Genomic DNA, 7,826 nt, shown 5'->3' with positions numbered 1-7,826 from the left:
AAACATCTGTCAAATTTTGTCAAAGTGAATAATATCTCATTACGTTAATATTAAGTAAATATAACTTTCTCCACCACAGGTGTCCATATATGGAAACAGCTTAACGTGGATGCAAAATGTCAAAGTTATTATATAGTAAAATCTGACAGAAGTTTGGTTTTTCCCCAGTCATTGTTTTTAAGGTATGTTAAACCAGTGTTATGTTTCCCTTATAATGTACTTCTATTTGGGAAGAACCCCGCTCAACGTGATTTGTGGGAGACCGCTCAAATCCCCTCTCCTTCATCCTTTCACTGAACTTGTGAACATATCCACATTTTTATGCGTCTCTCCAGACTGTTAACTCAAAAGGCGCAGTGATTTCTGCAGTTGGGCGGATCGAGGTTGAATCATATTCACACCTTAAACGAACCGATACCAGGAGTTGTTGTTTGTAACCAAACCGAGACCACCTCTTCAGCTGGGTCTCGGTTCAGTTTTTGGTGCGCACCCGAGTGCGATTGTTGTATTCACACCTGCCAACAAGATCCGCACCAAATGGGGGAAACGAACCAGAGTTCGTTTCAATCAAACCACACAAGACAGGTGTGAATAAACGCCCAACATTCATCAAAATAAACGAATACAGATCAACTAAAAACAACCAAAAATCACAAAAAACAGAAAGCAGCTTATTGTCAACGGCTGGAGGATACCAGGACGTGCCCATGGAGCTCCTTTGCTGACAGGGACAGCGAACCATACAACATACACCAAACTCCTCATCACAGAGAGACACTTAAACAGAACTGACCGTAGGAATCAAGTGACTGGCAGCAACACACACCACTTCAGCTCACCACAACGTCCATGCTCTCATCTCCCTTGAGCACAAGACTCTAGCATCGAAACAGGTTGCAGGGCGGAGCTTAAACCTTGGGAAGGAAAGATAAACCAAAGCAGCACCAAAAAAAAGGAAAAAAACAAACAATAAACACTAAACCCACAAGGCTTGGGCCATAACAATATGTTATTTAAAACAGTGAAAACAAATGAAAATTGAGAATAATGCAAGCTATAAGGAAAGTATGTACTTTCGACTACTTGATTAATACACCATTTTGACATTTTTTTGAGTTAAAAAATAACCCCACTCGTTAAGAAACCCACCCTTAACCCATCTCTTTTAGAGAAATACAGGACCCAGTTTCCCTTCTTTCCTTTCACTGCAAAAAAACACTTGAACGAGCTGTGTTCAACCAAGTCTCTGCCTTTCTTATACAAAACCAACCTCCTCGATAGCAAACCAGTCTGGTTTCAGAAGTGAACATTCAACTGAGACTACCTTGCTTTCAGTTGTTAAAGCCCTAAGACTGGCAAGAGGCAGATTCCAAATCTTCAATATTTATCTTGCTGGTTCTGTCTGCTGCTTTTGACATGGTTTAACCACCAAATTCCTTCTGTCATCAACCCTATTGGCAAAGGGCATCTCAGGAGCCGCACTCCAGTGGTTTAAGTCTTAACTCTCGATAGGTCCTTTCAAGGTATCTTGGAGAGGTGAGCTGTGCCAAGTCGCGCCCATCTAAGTACTGGGGTGCTTCAGGGCTCATTCTTGGACCACTTCCTCTTCTCTGTCTACATGGCAAATCACTAGGTTCTGTCTTCAGTCAGAAACTGGCTTTTCATATCACTGCTATGTCTGATGACACTCCACTCTACCTCACATTCCATCCTAATGATCCGACGATAGCTGTTCGCATCTCAGTTTGTCTAACAAAACATTTTCGTGCTGGATGAAGGACCATCACGTTCAACTTAACCTTGCCAAGACAGGAACTGCTTGTGGTTGCATCAAACCCATTGTTTCATCACAATTTCACTAGTCCAGTTAGGCACATCAACCATAACTCCTTTAAAAAACAGCCAGAAACCTTGGAGTTATGATTGATGATCAGCTGACTTTCTCATACTCATTACTAAAACTACACGGTCCAGCAGATTTGCTTTATTCAACATCAAGAAGATCAGGCCCTTTCTTTCAGAACATGCTTCACAACTCCTTGTTCAAAGTTTATAAAAAACTTGCCACTTTTAGACTTGCACTCTATTTATTTACTAACTGCTTCTTTCCTTTTAAAAAAAAGCTAACACTAAGCTTTCTTAAATCTTTTTTGCATTCTATCAATTTGTTTTCTCTTTATTTGTTATACAATTAAAAAAAAGCAAAAAAAGACCTCTAACACTAGCTTGCTTTATTCTTTTTCTGTCTATTCATATATGTAAAAAAAAACTTGCTACGTGTACTGCATTAAGCTAACTGAGAGTTGTGATAAGCACTTGCATATCATTGCTCTTTTATTTATTTTGCTTGCGTCCTATAGTCCTCATTTGTAAGTTGCTTTGCAAAAAGTGTCTGCTAAATTACTGTGGCAGTGAGTAGTCAGGGTAGGGGAAATTCCCCCCCCCCCCCCCCCCCAAAAACAATGGGATACACATCCTATAATCACAACTATGCCAGGTGGAATATTACCTGGACACAACAGCCCTTTACAAGGGCACTCAGGTTTGTTGCCAAAGGCAGGGTGAGAGCATGGAGACATAGACATGAAGGAGACATAGACATTAAGTATAAAAATTAAGCAATTTATTTATGCACAAAAATAAAACATTAGTTTAAAGCATTGGTTTTTGTACACAAAATCTTAATGAAGCCAGATACACAAATCTACCAGTTAAAGAAATGACCAGTAGGAGAGAAATGGCCAGCGGGGGCCTTTTGGATTTTCACATCATACCATACTCACACCTTGTGAAAGCAATACAACTGGTTAAGCACCGTACTCCATGTGGACACGCTAAAAGACTGCAACCCCCGCTTTAAAAGTTTCTACTCCTAAATGACAAATATGGTTAACTGGTACAAATTTCAAGGACACATTCAAAAAATCCAAAATTCTCACTTTCATACTACAAAAAAAGCCATCTACTCCAAAAGGAGTCCACATACACAGATTCGACAACTACTTGTACAATAAATGAAAAACAAAAAGAAAACATAAAAATGAGCAGTCGTATGCACCGACGGGAGGAACCAAATGGACGACCAAGGCCAAATATCTTACTTGCCTCCCAGCTAACTCGCAGCACAAGTGATGAATGGCTGCTCATGAATGAATAAAAAACAAGAGAAAACCCATACAAACAAAGTTAAACCAAAGTAAGAGCAAGACAGAAAACTTTAAAACATTCATCCCAAAAACACTAAAAACAAAAACAAGGCAGTGCAGTCACATCACTGATGTACATTCATCTCAAACCAAGTTACTGGAAACCCCTGGATGTGCAGTTACACCAAGAGAGATTTACCATGTAGCAAAATGCATGGTCGCTCCCACACGGCCACTAGCATGCTGAAAAAGGCTAACTGCTAAAACACAACAACAACAGAGGATGCACCAAGCCCTATCCCTTGTTCATAATGACTTACTTCCACAAAGGTCTAGTACCAAGGATGATGCATCCTGAGTAATCAAGCCCTTCACTTTGTATATTATCAATGCCAACACTGAAAGGTTAATAGGATTTAAACCATGTTAACCAATCACAAAGGAGTAGGACCACTGATAGGTTCACAGGCTGGCATGACATCAGCCAATCATACCTAGCTATACCTTTCCCAGCTACATCACTAAATGTAAAGTTATATACTTATTTATATATTCAGAAATAACAAGCTGTATACTCATTCATGTATAATCCATTTATGTACAAAATATGTATAAATATATTTATTTTTAGAATAAATTTGTACATGAAAAGATTGAGCAAAGCAAATATGTTCACAATCTGAGATTAATTTTGGCATTTATATCTATATCTTTATCTCTTTTAATATATATATATATATCTATATATATATATATATATATATATATATATATATATATATATATAATATATATAATAACAGCAACAAATATTTTGACTGTCCTTATATTGACTGCTTAGTATAATTATAGAATTATAAACAATATAACAATATTTTTGGTGAGTGTATAATGTAAAATACATTTCTCATAAGGTAATAATTGTTATTACATTATTGAGCTCAAGATTTTATTACATTTTGAGAAAAACTTATTACATTATGAACATTTTTATTTATTTTAATCATGTAATACTGTTATTACAGTTTGTGCAGTTATTACATTATGAGTTACTAATACATGTGTTAACTGCTGTCTGTCAGAAAGGTTATTCATTGCATGTGGAGTAAAAAGATAATTTTGCATTCAACTCTCACAACCAAGAATAAACCTTTTCCGCAACAAGACATGCAACCTCAGATGAAGTACCTTTCACAGCAACTTTATTTGCAAGCCCTCCACTTACTGTATTGCATAAAAAAATTACATCTCCGCTGTCCACCCTGAGGAGTCTGGTGTCATATTTACTGATTTATTCATAACTGTTTTGAATAGGAAATGGTTTTGAGGGCTTCTTTGACCTTCACTTTTGAGGTAACAGACTTAGCAGCCCAGCTGCCTTTGAAGTAATTTAGCTGTGCTGATGACATTGGTACCTCACCAATAAATTGAAAGCTCTATGAAACCTAACCCTCAATGCACGAGGAGTCGGGAGAGCGGTCACTGAAGGTGACAATAAAGGCTTCCGTCGAAGATGGAACAAAGTCTTCCACTGGAATAAAATCACACATTTCATTGTGCAGTGTGTGAAGTGTGGAACTCCAAACTATTAATCACAGCCTAGCTGTGCTATATTGGGATTTATTGTCAAAAAAAATGTGTGCCTTGTCACACTTTAACTGCTAACTGTCTAACTGTCATACTCATTCACACATGCACACAACTACACACTCTGCATGTGAAATGTCATGAGACTCACTGCCACTGCATGTTTGATCATGCCTGATAACTCAACTCAAAACACATTCTAAACACAGGCATATTTTCATTCACAATCTAGGATTTTTTTTCCTTTTTTTTTTAACAAAATTTCTTGCTTTATATTTTGTTATGAACAAACAATATTCAATTATTTATTTGAAAATACAAAATAATATATTGTGTTAATATATTACAATATATTGAATAATACATACAATTCTATAACTTACAATATAATGTATGTAATTTTATATTCAATAATACAATTCATACAGATACATATGGTAATGAGTGTGTATAAATATATTTGAACAGATATATGTTCACAATTATATGAGAACGTGTTCAATAAATATTGATTTTTTTTTGTGGATAACCATGATACATATTCATATATTTGTGTTTATTTCAATTTGATAGGCTATATTTATATTCAAAATATCTAATTTTCCACCCACCATGTTGTCATGTCTCTAATGAGAGTTTTTTTTCCCTAAACACATCAAACATATTTTCATATATGAAATGTGTGATATGCAAAGTGAGTTAAATGTTTCTGAATGTTTTATTATGTATTACGTGTGTTATTAACTCATGAAAGAGAAATTAATTAGTCGAGTTTTTCAATAAAGCTATTACATGTAAAAATGTACTCCAGATTTTGTCTTTTTTGCTATATATTTATATGTATCAATATACAGCTATACATGATCTGTGCATATATTGCAGTATACTGAAAAATATAAACACTATTTTCCCATATAAGAAAATATATGTACCTGTATAGCTCAATATATTTCCAGTATATTCCCATTTAGATAGTTTGTTAGTAAGATACGAGCTTTGCCAACAAATTAATTACCTGCTGCTTTTTGCTGTTGGTATAGTTACCCTTAGTTGGTCAGACATTCTTAAATCAAAATATCACAAAATCATAGAAATAACAAAACTTTGCTTGTTGTCCTCTAGGAACAGACAGAGATGACAAACACCTGCACTGTCAGCTGTCCCAGCAGCTATTGGTCCATTAGATGGCAATGTTACATTTGATGCATGTAAGAAACCTGAGGGTCCAGTTAGTGCATGTCACTGCTTGTCACATGGTCACTGAGCTGAGCTCATCCCAATATTTCAGTCTTTCGCTTGAATTACTTGACTATTTATGCCTGAGTGAATTTCATATATAACTTGGAGGTTAACTTTATATGCTTTATAGGCCTATATACAAATGCTGACTGGCACAGAATTCTCAAATGTAGGCTTATTTTAAAAGATTGTTTATTCCTTTCTTCGTGAACTCTTTTTCCTGATGCTCAGTAGGCCAGCCTAAAATTTTAACATTTTTTTTAAAATAAATAAATAAATAAATGAAATAAATATTAATAAATGTTTTCTAGTGCTGACCGTCATAGTGCTAACCTTCATTCTTATATTGCTGACAAATCTAGATTATAGTCTTTTAATGAGGCAATCGCCAATACATACAATACATACAATACATGCAAGTAATTTGCATAAAAGTAACCATTTTTTTTTTTTTTTTTGGTGTATTGATTATCATTTGTATAACCACAGTTTCACTCCACATACCATAGTTAAATTATGGTTAGTGTGGCAAAACCATGGTTAATTTGTAGTTACCATGGTTTAACTGTAGTGACCATTGTATTAAATCTATGGAAAATTTTCATAAGGGCAGATCATACTTACTAATGTATTTTGTTGTTGTTTTAATTGGATAAACAAATCAGTTGTTTTAAAAAAAAATTGTGTGATTTATTTGGCTCCCATCTGTTTTTAGTTGCTTTTACATTTTACAGTAAAATTTAAAGGACATTTTGTGCAAACCTCTTGATGATTCAGGATTATGCAGAAATACTTGTGTATGTATGAAATCCAGTGAAACAATGATTACATCTGTTCCCTTTGCGCATAAATGTTTGACCTTGAAACACAAATCCAAACTCTATAAAGCCACCATACACAGGGAGCAGTGAAATTGAGTGTTCAGAGAATACAGCACACAGAGTGCCATGTCATTTCAATAAAACAACCCTCTCCAGGGACACAGTTTGTTTGCTTTCTTGAGGTCATAAATATTTATATGCAATTAACAATGCTCTGCCTAATGAATTGTTTGAAGATTGGAATCAGTTATGAATTAAAATAGTAAGACTTCAAAATTTGGTCATCAAAATAAGTCGTGCAAGAACACCATCAGGATATTACTGCTGCAATGCCTGTGCTAATTATAAAAACGTTCACCAGCAAGTTCTGCTGTGCTCAGTTTCGGTGTCTGACGTCATTGCAGGCAAACGGTTTGCAGGTGGTGTGATGTGGAGAACTGCTCGATCTCAGTGGTTCTCTTAATGTTTTTTTCTGCTGTTCTTTGTTGAGGTTGTTGCTGGGCTGTTTTGTTCTGCTGGGCCTGTGGAGAGTTTGGTCCTTATGGGCCTCAGACAAGAATCAAGAATTCATTGGTTGTCTGCATCCTCTGCTCCCCTCAAATTTACCAAACAATCACGGTGCACTGTGTATCAGCCAAGGACGGGGCACTTATGACGTCAATTCTATTATATTTTTGATCAGTTATTCTCTCAATGGCTGTATGGTTCATTCTCAATGCTGGGGAACAAAGCGGATGAATTTATGACTTATATAACTTGCCAGACAGCGATGGTCGATTACTCATATTTTGACTTCAGATCTTCATTTTGTTTAGACCAGAAGATGTCTGGACTTCTCTTCAGTTAGTTTTTGAATGTTTTTCTGTTTTTTTTTTTTTTTTAAACATGCCCCTGAGGTCATAATGATGTATGAAAGTGAGATTAATAAAATAAACTATAAAACCTCTTTTAATATATTCTGGTTTGCTGAAAGAATGGCTGTCACAGAAGTAAGATTTTCAATGATTAATGACTTAAATTTAATCCTATTCCT

This window comes from Cyprinus carpio, unplaced genomic scaffold (assembly GCF_018340385.1).
Source record: "Cyprinus carpio isolate SPL01 unplaced genomic scaffold, ASM1834038v1 S000006820, whole genome shotgun sequence".
NCBI lineage: Eukaryota > Metazoa > Chordata > Actinopteri > Cypriniformes > Cyprinidae > Cyprinus > Cyprinus carpio.
Note: the sequence above shows the minus strand (reverse complement) of the source record.